The 12,808-nt window shown below is 40.8% G+C and overlaps 1 long non-coding RNA gene across 1 annotated transcript; it reads left to right on the top strand.

The window, feature by feature from the left end:
• The first annotated feature begins 3,612 nt into the window (after nt 1-3,612).
• On the top strand, nt 3,613-6,321 carry LOC138034381 (uncharacterized). Its single transcript, XR_011128916.1, has 3 exons — nt 3,613-3,740; nt 3,813-3,849; nt 5,287-6,321. It is a non-coding gene; the product is annotated as an uncharacterized lncRNA (long non-coding RNA).
• Nucleotides 6,322-12,808: the final 6,487 nt, after the last annotated feature.

Below are 12,808 nucleotides of genomic sequence, written 5' to 3'. Positions count from 1 at the left end.
GGACAATGTGTCCCGCGGGTGTTGCCGGGTTCTCGCAAAGTAATGCTGCTCCTACCAATTTTACTAATGGAAATATAGGTGTTTAAAACAGAGTTAACTGGAATAGAGTGTAATTTGAAGTGCCTAGAAATCTAACACTTCACATTACCACTCTATTCAGTTAACTCTGTGTTTGTAAAATATACATGTAAGTGCTACGCGGCCAACGTTTGTGTAAACGTAACCTTTCCTTGTATATAGGGTGTTTAAGTGCTACTGAATGCGTCCCTTGGGAATGATGCGGGAAACTAGTGTACTAGGCAACGGTGTGAAAGGAACAACTGAAAAGTCAGAGTCTGTTCTTGGTTTTTTCACATGATGTCACAGGCCTCCATGTTGGACGTCCCCAAACAAGAAACGGCCCGCCATGTTGGAGTCCCTATCCCATCCTTTAGGGAATTGAACTCTAATTGTTATGCAAATCTTTTTCTTTGTTTTTGTTGAGAAACGTCGCTGTTGATCACGTGAGTGAAACCCACGCATTGCATTTGACCCCCCCCCCCCGTCCCCCCCCACTGCACGCTGGAGAGAGATTTATCTGGTGACAGCCAGGCAATCCACCATTTCAACAGGTTCGAAGGCCTGTAGTTGTTGCCTATTTAGAAACGCTACTTTAAGATTCGCTCTTTCATGTGGCGCCGTTTAGTATGATGTCCAAGGTGGCCACATAACTTTACGTAGCACACTCAGTGTGAATTGTTTTCTGGTGTTCAATTGCCTCGTCTGGCGTTAGGGTATGATTTGTATTTTTTGCAGAGGAGAGGGCTTGGGGAGGCACCTTACCTATCGAGTCGATGATTTGTGTTAGAGTTAAGAGACATAAATAAATGCATCAATTTTTCTCATACACCAAGAATGCTGATGGTGAAAGAACAAGAAAGAAGAAGAATCGGATGAGTGACAACGACATTAATAACGAGCGCGAAGAAGAGAAGGAGACGAAGGAAATGGAAGGCAGTGCACGTGGAGTGTACCACTGGACCAAGTAACGCTAATGAGTTCTTTCTAGAACAGTTTTCAAGTTTAGAACGCATAAGTAATTTCTACGATCGCTTTGGTTTTTAACTGCTGCTCTAAAGTGATTGATTGATACTTAAGGTCACGTTCGCGCCAAAATCTTAACTTACGGTGAGATTTTCTTCATCTCTCGCCTAGAGTTAGGTGGCGGGCCATAATGTACTTACTCCAAAAATGAAAAAAAAAAATGGGGGTCACCGACTTTGATTTCGGAGAAAAATTGGCAGTGGAAAAATGCCTTAATTTCGAGAAATCGGTCATAATATACGAGATGTAGCCTCATCTGCTCATCCATCGAAAATCATATAAATAAACTGGTTAGGAGTGAAGGTTTCCGTGGCATAGGATGTTTAGGCGTGGGATTTTTAGATAATTGCATGCCCATAGGGATGTCGTAAACAGTAGAGTTCATCCTTGACGAGCGTTTTCGTAAGCTCTATCCGTTTGCACAACGCACTACCGGAATTCGATGGCACAAGGAAAGAAAATGTTAAAAAACGATAACTGTCTCCTCACGGTGGAGAATTTTTTCGTTTTCATCATATTTTGCCAGATAGTAAGTAAAGTAAGTGATTCAAGATTTTTAAAAACAATGAGAGGTCACCGATGATCTACAACGAGTAAAATCGATGTGATTTGCAAAGCTCTATGAAAATTTCGTGAATCACGTTTTTTTGCGTGACCTGTCGTGGAAGGACTGGAACCCAAGAGAGGATCGATCGTTGAAGGGATGAAAGGTTTTTACCCCCAAAAAAACAACTTTCTCGAGGATACCCAACGAAGTTTTTAAGCAGATTCATCTTCATTTTGTTAGTGTTGTATAAATATCTCTCCATTGCCGGTCATGCTCATCTTCTGCGCGGTGTGGTTTTTGCTGAAATTTAATCGCTGGTTGTTTCCGCGCAGGTCCGCACTATTCAAGCGGACGAGGAATGGAAAAAGAACTTTCAAAAACATGCATTCATTTTGAACTTAAGTTCGTTAGGGTAATAAAAACATTTTTAAAAAAACAGCCACCCGCCCATTAAATTTACGCAACGGTTCGTCCACAAGTTTGTCCCAAACCTTTCAGCCACTACTACGATCAGCTACCCTTTTCCAGAGCTTTTTCATCCCCCCGCTCACTTCTCTTTAACGTTTCGTGATGATCGGAAATAAATGTGCCATTCTTTTGCCGGCCTGGAATTTGTTGTCCCGGCGTTTTTGTCGCCATGTTATTTTAACTAATGCTTGAAAAATATATATGAAAGTCAAGTGGACTAGGTGCACGACTGATAAAACAACTCGAATATCAGTCGTGCAGTAGTTCTACTTGACTTTCATTCATTTTTTTTAAATCAAATTTTGACTAATCGCGATCTTCTCTGATCCAAAGCTGTGCAAGACTTATCCTCCACGGTTTTTGCAAAGGTTTTAAAACCATCAAACTTCACTAATGCTCCAAAGTAATGCGTGACAGTATTACAGTCGCGTTACCTGCGCAGTAGTAACGTTTTGCGAACAAGCGTAATTAGCGGGGGGGGGCGAACGTCCTGATAAGCTTCGGGCCAGTTTACTCAACCTCCTTATGCACTAGTTGACTGCACACCCTCCTTATCGAAGCCTTGGTGCAGATAGGGAGATAGGAGGAAGATAGGGGTGTGTAGCATCAGCCCCGTGGGATGATAGGTTAAGATGTGATTTGGCTTCTCCCCCGCCTCCTCCCGGGGGAATTGACCCGAGATTAAAAGAAGACGAGAAGTAGAAAAGCGGCCTCGCTCTGAAGGTGGCTGATAATACTTTTAGGGCTATCGCTTTTCAACAATGCTTTTTCACGAGATGAAATTCATATTCTTGCAAAATGTAATCACCGCAGCAAGTTTTATTGAAAGAAAACCAGTTAAAGTATTATCTTTTTCCTGACTGGTTTTGTTTTTTGTCATTTTTTAAATCCCTTGCTAATTTTGTTTCCCAGAGGGAGTGGGGATTTGATCACAAGATCGGGGCTGGAGGTTTTGCTGTGACAGGAACCATGAGAAGGGCTTTCCCCAATCTTTGCTCTGGTCGGGAAGGGGGCAAGGGGATTATCAGTTGACCAGTGCATGATTTAGTTTGATTGTTTTTTTCTCTGTCCCGATGGTCAAGTCACGAACCTTCAAACAGGCCCTTGGTTTGGGTCAAAATGGAGATTAGTTAAATGCTCAGGAATTGGTGCCACAATCCTATTATTAGCTTTTGGCGTTACGCCATTTAGAAGAAGACAAATATCCCCGAAGAACGCTGGCATGTACTTTAAGTTTGGGCCTCCGATGTTTATCACCTGTCCTCCCTAAGCTAATCAGATGCCACGTAATAGGCCATTTCCGAGTTCATGTCTGCCTCTTCTTCACAGCGAGACTAAATGCAAAGTTTTTGTAATGGTAATTAGTTCTACTTTACATATAAATGAAAACTAATTTCATAAGAAAAACTTCGCACTTAGACTCGCTTTGAAGAGGAGGCAGACATGAACTCGGAAATGGCCTATTTACCCTCTACCAATATTAACGTGATTGCGAATTTGATTTTCAGACCCAGAAGATAACATTACCGTCCTTTTAAAGACAGAAAAAGCCGTCACGCAGTCTCTTACAAAAACCGAAACCGGACTGAAAGCGGACGAAGTCAACGAGTTCAATTTGCAGACCAACAAAGAGAGGAAAAAGGTAGGAGCCAATGATTTGTTACAGAAGAACTCGATAAACGAACTAACTTTCGACTTTTTTGATTGGTTCTAGTTTTTTAAGAAGCAACAAAAAGAAAGAAGAAAACAAGGTGAGACGGTCAACGTTGCCCTGGCAAAGGACGTGCTTTGCACAGTGTTAACCCTTCGACTCCCAAGAGTGATCGATATAAATTGTCTCCTCACAGGCTCAATACATTGTTAAGCAAACTGATCCCGAGAATAAAGAAATTTATCACCAGAGCTTTTTTGGGCTAGATATATCATCAAAAATTCCCACAACTGAAACATAAAGGAATGCATGGCCGTCAGTTGGGAGAATTAATATTCAGATCTTTGGAATTAAAAAGTCCTTTAGTTCCACCCAAGCGCCGTGGCCTCATGGGTTAGTGCGCTCGACTCCGGATCGAGTGGTCAGCGTTCGGGTAATGGCCAGGGACATTGTGTTTTGTTCTTGGGCAAGGCACTTTACTCTCACGGGCCGGCGAATGTAATGCTGGGGGTAACCCTGCGATGGACTTGCATCCCATCCAGGGGGGAGTAGAAATACTCCTAGTCGCTTCATGGTACAGTAACCGGAGATAAGCGACAGCAGAATAACTTTTTTTCTTGAGGATTACTTAAGCCAACGCAACCAATCATGCGGAAACCGCGGTTTCCAAACAATATCCACACATTGTTTGGTACATCTACATCTACATTTTCCAGCACTCGGGAAAGTCCTTTTTTGACTTGTGACTGTTTCTGCTTAGGTGGTCTCATACACCACAAGCCTTTTTAGAGACATCATCGCCAAGCCGGCCACTTCTGCTGGAGAGAACAGGACAGCCACAACACCGGGAACTTTATCCCCTACTCTTCTCGAATAGTGCATGGGTTCTTTAACGTCCCACAGGGAACTTATGAACATAGAAGATATTTGTGAGACGGGGCCTAAGGTTTATAGTCCTTATCCCAGAAGACTTGAAAGTCTAACCATTTGCAGATGAAATTACAAAGGCAGCACTTTCTCCTCAGTTATTTTAAGATCCTGAGTGTTGATCCGGCCGGGGTTCGAACCCGCGATCTCCCGCAGCAACCAACTGAGCCACCGTTAAGCATCTTGAGACCATTTATGTACTGTATGCTTCTGTATTTCGGAATTTTGGCGCTTATTGTTTGTTGCTAAATCACTTCCTATCCACACTCGTTCGTGGTCATCAGTCTATGCCTATCGCCTGCGAGAGAAAGGCTGCAACCGGCGATGGAAATGGTAGAACCATTTCTGTTACGACTAAGATAACAGCGTGAACATCGCAGCTCTTATCCAGACCGTAGTACGTGCGCAATCGTGGGTCGCAGTCGTTTCCATGGTAATAATGTCTTTTGTGGAGCTTGAAATGGGAACTTGAAAAGACGCATTCGTTTTGGGTGGGTCTGTTATCCTTTGCCCATAACATAGCTCTACTCGCCCAAAAGTGAATGAAACATTCCAAAAATATCTTTATCGTGGTGATTTGCATTAAGAGTTTTTTTGTCTTCTTTGTCAGCGGTGAGCAGTATCGAAGCCATGGTAGACAGCGACGACGCCTATAACTTCGATACTGACTTCAGTTAAAACGAAAGGAACAAGCCATGATCAGTGGAGCAAATGAAAGAATGTTTGCTGGTTTGAGCATTCCACGTGATATTGACACCAAAGAAGGCCTTGAAAAGAGTACGAAAGCCGAGTGAGGACATAGATTCCAATGAAATCGTTTGCAACAGGGATCTTTAGTGACTGTGAAAGCGAAGAGTAGGGTCATTTTTATGGGCGGCCGTCACCTCCAAAAATACCAAGTTTGTCAAAGGAATATAGCAATGTCAATTGGTTCATTGGCGTAGTGCAGAAGAGACTAAATGAGTTAGAAATGATGCAGCCTAAATACAAGTACTCGTGTTGCCTTTTGTCAAATGGTTCAGTCAAAAAGTAAACGAACTAGGAAGATATTAATTGTCTAGTCATTTCTGTTAAAACGGAAGAGACTAACTAAAACCGTTCTATGCAAATAAAGATCGGTTCATCTTCCAAACACGAACTGGTATAGTGTGTCACCAAACGGTCCGGTGTGATGTTAATAAATGGCTTATCTTAACTTGACGTGGTTCAGTCCATCGATGTTCAGTGTAATATGAATCGCTTTAACGAAAGGTCAATTGATTTAGTGTAATTACAAATGCTTTATCGAGACAACAAATGACTCATATGGTATGTATATAAATCCACCTAACATGAAAATGGTTTATGCAAAGTACAAATGGTTTATCTTGATGTGAAATGAATTAAGGAAAAAAAAACACAAGTGGTTCAAAGTATCGGCAAATGATTCAATGTAATCTGAAACGGTTTAACAAACGGACGATTGATTTAGCGTAATCAAAAATGGCCCAGCGAGACAACAAATGGTCTGAAAAGAAATGAAATGCTACAGTCCACTAAGAAACGAATCGCCCTAATATGAAATGGTTTTCCCTAATGCGAAATGAAGTAGAGAAAAGACAAATGGTTTGGGGCGACCACAAACGATTTACCCCTTTGCGTGACATAAAACACTTCGCCGAACCGCCGAAATGTAACAGCCAAATGTCAAATGGAACAGCCAAGTCTAAAATGGAACAGTCCAAACGCAAGTGGGGCACGGTATCGGCAAATGATTCAATGTAATCTGACACGGTTTAACAAATTGACGTTTGATTTAGCGTAATCATAAGCGGCGCAGCGAAACAACAAATGGTCTGAAAGGAACTCAAATGCTACAGTCCACTAAAGAAACGGATCGACCTAAATATGAAATGGTTTATGCAAAGGAAAAAATGGTTTTCCCCGATGCCAAATGAATTAGAGAAAAAACAAATGGTTTGGGGCGACCAGAAACGATTTAACCCTTTGCGTGACATACAACACTTCGCCGGACCGCCAAAAATACCAATGTGAAATGGAACAGCCAAATGTCGAATGGAACAGCTAAGTCTGAAATGGCACAGTCCATGTGGGGTCTGACGTCAAGAACTACTTAAAATTTGGCGCGAAAGCAGCTTGTTTACAACCGGGATTTCACCTGCCCTTTGTACAGTTCGGTAAGTTTGCTTCTGCTGATTTTCTGTTAAAATTATTTACTGCCTTCATTACAGAGTTTCGTCGTCATGCCTAAGGAAGCATTGGTAAATTAATATTAACAGGAGCTCATGAGCTCCAGATATCAACTGTAGTTAGGATTGAAATGTTTACACACGCAATTGCAAATGCATCATCGTCTGCCATGATTCCTCATGTGGCAGGGTTTCCACAGTCTGACTTGTTTCGTTGAGCGGCCTTTTCGCTGTAGACACTGGATTTTATCGGTTTACTTGAAAGTATTATGATCTTGGAACGAAATGGTTCGATCAATCGGTCGGTGTCACTGACTAAACTAAAGCTAAACATGATCATGATCTTGACTGTTTCGTCACACGTTTTATTCTCGATAGCTTCTGTTTACGATTATGTCACCTTCCAGCTCTATTCACTTATTTTAAACGCTACATAACGGTGTAGTTGTTTGAAACAAAAGTATAAGATAAGATTTGATAGCGGATCCATCAGTTCACGGAATTTGGTATATCGGTAGTAAGATAAGAAACGCAAGGATTGAGAGGCCACACTGATTATCTTCCTGTGTGAAAACATGTATAGAGCCTCTTGCCCTTACAAGGAGATCTATTTTCCTTTTGGTGGTTGAAATATTTGAGATCGTTTTTGTTATCCTCGAACAAAAATTTCCCTGAAAAAAAAAAGGAAATAAAGAAGAAGAAGAAAGAAAAAAAACCACAATATTCTCCCGCAAACAGTTCTCGCATAGAAGTTGAAAGATGTGAAAAAAGAAGTGAAATAAAAGTCAAAAAAGGTATTCTGTACACTGGAAATCGTAACAGAAGTTAACCTTGGCTTCGCTTTCTCAGTTAGGTGGTCAGTTGGAGTCTTAGATATGCTGTAATGTGACTACGTGATGCAGTTATGAGCTAGGCTGTCAGTCCTTATTTGACTTTGTGACTACGTACTGCATTTCGAGTCAAAGATTGCTCACCATAGTCTCCAGTAGCGCAGTAGTTACAACATCCGACTAGATCAGTGAGGGTTGTGGGTTGAAATACCACATGGAACTCAGATATTTCCGATTTCCAGTGGGGATGTAATTGCATCATATAACCATATATTGGGCATTAACCAAGCCCTCTCCCTTGTGTCATATGACGCGAGGTGGAGTTTGGGGTCTGGATCATGTGCAAACATGCTCTTAAAATCGGCATAAACTTGATTGCCTCTCCAACATTGACTTTTCTCGTTGACAGCTTTGACACTGCGTATATGGAAGGGAAGCAGCAACTTCTGACGGCTTTACATCAAATCACCGCTGACTTAGAAACAGTTGGTGGTGATACAATTCCCGATATGGGCTTGGTAGGGTTGAAACTGGAGACCCTCGGTGAGGCCGCTCTGCTAAACGGTGCCATTTCTTTAGTAGCAATTGACTTGATTAATCAAGCGCGTCAATTATGTATAAGTTCTGGCGCCTATTCATCTTATCGTTCCTACGAAGCTCCTGTTTTACGACAAGAAGGTCGACGAGGAAGACCAAAATTTGATATTACAGAAGAGCAGCTGCTTTTCTTCAGAGGTATGTTAATATGGAACTCATCTCAATGTATAAATCCGCATTTAGTAAAGTAGCTTATAGGCAGGTACACTTAAAAATAAAAATAAAAAACCGAGAAATATTATACATTTTCCAGACTGGCAACCCAGTAATTAGACTTTTTGAGGGGAATATATACGCTAACTCCCAGATACAGTGAAGAGTCGCTTCACTTTATTTTAGAACCACATCTTAAACCAGCGGCCCATGTAGTGTTTTGGTAGGTTTGCAATTGCAAAAAGTCTAATTACTGGGTTGCCAGTCTGGAAAATGTATAATATTTCTCGGTTTTTTATTTTTATTTTTAAGTGTACCTGCCTATAAGCTACTTTACTAAATGCAGATTTATACATTGAGATGAGTTCCATATTAACATACCTCTGAAGAAAAGCAGCTGCTCTTCTGTAATATCAAATTTTGGTCTTCCTCGTCGACCTTCTTGTCGTAAAACAGGAGCTTCGTAGGAACGATAAGATGAATAGGCGCCAGAACTTATACATAATTGACGCGCTTGATTAATCAAGTCAATTGCTACTAAAGAAATGTCACCGTTCAGCAGGGCGGCCTCACCGAGGGTCTCCAGTTTCAACCCTACCAAGCCCATATCGGGAATTGTATCACCACCAACTGTTTCTAAGTCAGCGATGATTTGATGTAAAGCCGTCAGAAGTTGCTGCTTCCCTTCCATATACGCAGTGTCAAAGCTGTCAACGAGAAAAGTCAATGTCGGAGAGGCAATCAAGTTTATGCCGATTTTTAAGAGCATGTTTGCACATGATCCAGACCCCAAACTCCACCTCGCGTCATATGACACAAGGGAGAGGGCTTGGTTAATGCCCAATATATGGTTATATGATGCAATTACATCCCCACTGGAAATCGGAAATATCTGAATTCCATGTGGTATTTCAACCCACAACCCTCACTGATCTAGTCGGATGTTGTAACTACTGCGCTACTGGAGACTATGGTGAGCAATCTTTGACTCGAAATGCAGTACGCAGTCACAAAGTCAAATAAGGACTGACAGCCTAGCTCATAACTGCATCACGTAGTCACATTACAGCATATCTAAGACTCCAACTGACCACCTAACTGAGAAAGCGAAGCCAAGGTTAACTTCTGTTACGATTTCCAGTGTACAGAATACCTTTTTGACTTTTATTTCACTTCTTTTTCACATCTTTCAACTTCCATGCGAGAACTGTTTGCGGGAGAATATTGTGGTTTTTTTTTCTTTCTTCTTCTTCTTTATTTCCTTTTTTTTTTGAGGGAATTTTTGTTCGAGGATAACAAAAACGATCTCAAATATTTCAACCACCAAAAGGAAAATAGATCTCCTTGTAAGGGCAAGAGGTTCTATACATGTTTTCACACAGGAAGATAATCAGTGTGGCCTCTCAATCCTTGCGTTTCTTATCTTACTACCGATATACCAAATTCCGTGAACTGATGGATCCGCTATCAAATCTTATCTTATACTTTTGTTTCAAACAACTACACCGTTATGTAGCGTTTAAAATAAGTGAATAGAGCTGGAAGGTGACATAATCGTAAACAGAAGCTATCGAGAATAAAACGTGTGACGAAACAGTCAAGATCATGATCATGTTTAGCTTTAGTTTAGTCAGTGACACCGACCGATTGATCGAACCATTTCGTTCCAAGATCATAATACTTTCAAGTAAACCGATAAAATCCAGTGTCTACAGCGAAAAGGCCGCTCAACGAAACAAGTCAGACTGTGGAAACCCTGCCACATGAGGAATCATGGCAGACGATGATGCATTTGCAATTGCGTGTGTAAACATTTCAATCCTAACTACAGTTGATATCTGGAGCTCATGAGCTCCTGTTAATATTAATTTACCAATGCTTCCTTAGGCATGACGACGAAACTCTGTAATGAAGGCAGTAAATAATTTTAACAGAAAATCAGCAGAAGCAAACTTACCGAACTGTACAAAGGGCAGGTGAAATCCCGGTTGTAAACAAGCTGCTTTCGCGCCAAATTTTAAGTAGTTCTTGACGTCAGACCCCACATGGACTGTGCCATTTCAGACTTAGCTGTTCCATTCGACATTTGGCTGTTCCATTTCACATTGGTATTTTCTTAGACGGTAACGTTTAGCCTGTGGCAATCTCTGAAATGGAGACATCATTCCCTAAAATTTTGGGACCCGTCAATTTTCAGCTAAGATATCCAAAGAGATCAAATTATTATTAAGGAACGAAATCTTCATATCAGAAGTTACGTTCTACGAACCATAGCAACACCAATATAGTGAATACATCCCACTGTCACTGTTAATACAAACTGGGTATAGTTTTCAAATATCAGTGATTCAAAGCCGGCTGTTTTTAGAGAAGTTCAGTACTGATATCCCTCTATTGTAGTTTCTTGATGTAAAGTGCCATTGTAGCGTTGACTGTATGCTAGCTAGTTGATAGTCAGACTCAAACACATTTAACATTGTTGGTAATTCTGTCTACATTAAAAAGGATGGTCTGGCTAATTGTGACGTGATAAAATTGAGTTCAACGGATCTCCAGTATTCATAATTATAGCAAGATCATTAGCAGATTTGATTCCTTGTGCGTGATTGTAAATCAAAGAGCACAAACTTAACGCAATGCATTGTTGTCTTGCATACTGTCCAAATACCAATTCATTGCCTTGGCTATATGGTGCTGTAATTGTTTTTGTAGGGTCCACATGCGCTGAAGTAGGACCTGGATTCATTTCTATATCTCTACTCATGATCAATTTAAATTTACAGTGATTCGGTAAATGGCTCTTAGTCGTCAGTGTAAAGACTCACCTGTCTGTTATAAGAAAGCCATGATAAATATTGATAAGTTCGATATCCTACCTTATGTAAACCTGAATGAAGACTCCCAGAGCACACAAATAGAAACATGGTTTAATTTTCTTGTTCTCTATCCGGGTTTCTAAGATAACAGTACAATTTAGAGAAGACAATTTCTAACCTTTCTAATCTACTTATTCAGACGCTAAAGAGTTTTTACTGGTGTTCTGCTGGGTTCACGTTCACGTGATGCTTCTTGAGTTAAATAGCTTTGATAGCTCATTTGACGAACGCTTAGCATGATTCTCGATAAGTTCTCTCAAAATTGTTCGCTGGTAAATTGATCTCTTGTGAAGTCCACGGACCGACCTGTCCTGTGTGGATCTACCGTGAACGGCGTGTGCATTTGTAGAGAGAGTTTCAATCGAGTGTCGTAAAGCCTAAACCAAAGTAATTACTTTGGCCAATCAAAAAGGACGGCCACAATCCAGTAAACCAATCAAAGCTCGAAGTAATTACACGTAGCCGACACAAAACGGGGGAAAATGTGCACGCACGAGCCACGATTGGTTTTGGTTTCACTTCTGATTGATTGGAAATATGGCGCGAGAACTTTGAACCAATCACTGATTGAAGTAATAAAAACCAAAGCAATTCGCCAATTACTTTCGATCGCGACACTCAGTTGAAAACCGCTCTATCTGGAGTTAGCGTATTGATAACATAGACTTCATACTTCTTTCTTCTCCATGCATGTCCACCACTAAACCATGTGCTTTCGTTAACGTTTTTCTGCGTATGCGCAAGCTGCTTAGAACTGACACATATGCTTCAGAGCCTCCAAAGGCGATTTGTGAATGAACGCAAAGGAAAATAACAATAACGAGGAGAAAATTTCAACTCGGTATTTCCTCTGGGAAATTCCAAGTAACAAGTTTTTGTGGTTTAGGTTGCGCCTTTACGGACTTTCTTGTTTGTTTTGTTTTATTCAGTTATCAAGCTCAGCACATTATCTGATCATACGCATGTAAATTCGTCATTGGCGGGAGCTGCTTTATCACTAACTATGGTTTTATAAAAAAGAAATAAGGATAGTACGCGCACTCTCATTAGTCAATAGCTGTGTTTAGATGAGAGTATGGAAACACGGCTGTGACATCACACGAATTTTGATTGGTTATGTGTTGTCAGACGCGCGTTTTGATTGGTTGGTAGGAAATATGAGCGTTTATGAAGAAAATCTTTTTCAATCAAGAAGTTAAAAAAAAAGCATTTTCCCTTATTTGCGGAATTATGTTTGAGAAATATTTTATAAAAGCAATACAGGACTTTTCTGCGAACTCTCCCAACTTAGATGAGGCTATGGAATTCAAAAACGGAAAACGTCCTCTATTGCTTAGATGGTTCATTTCCGCCTGTGTAACTGTCTGCCTCGCACAGGGCAATTTGTTGATTTGTGATTTTCTTCCTTTTCATATGCTTGTCGACTTTCTCTTTCAAGATTGTCTTCAGTATCGTTCAATGCAAGCTGCTAAAATGATTCAAGTTTA

Source organism: Montipora capricornis, unplaced genomic scaffold, assembly GCF_036669925.1.
Source record: "Montipora capricornis isolate CH-2021 unplaced genomic scaffold, ASM3666992v2 scaffold_118, whole genome shotgun sequence".
Classification (NCBI taxonomy): Eukaryota; Metazoa; Cnidaria; class Anthozoa; order Scleractinia; family Acroporidae; genus Montipora; species Montipora capricornis.
Note: the sequence above shows the minus strand (reverse complement) of the source record. Positions and strands in the feature narration are given on the sequence as shown.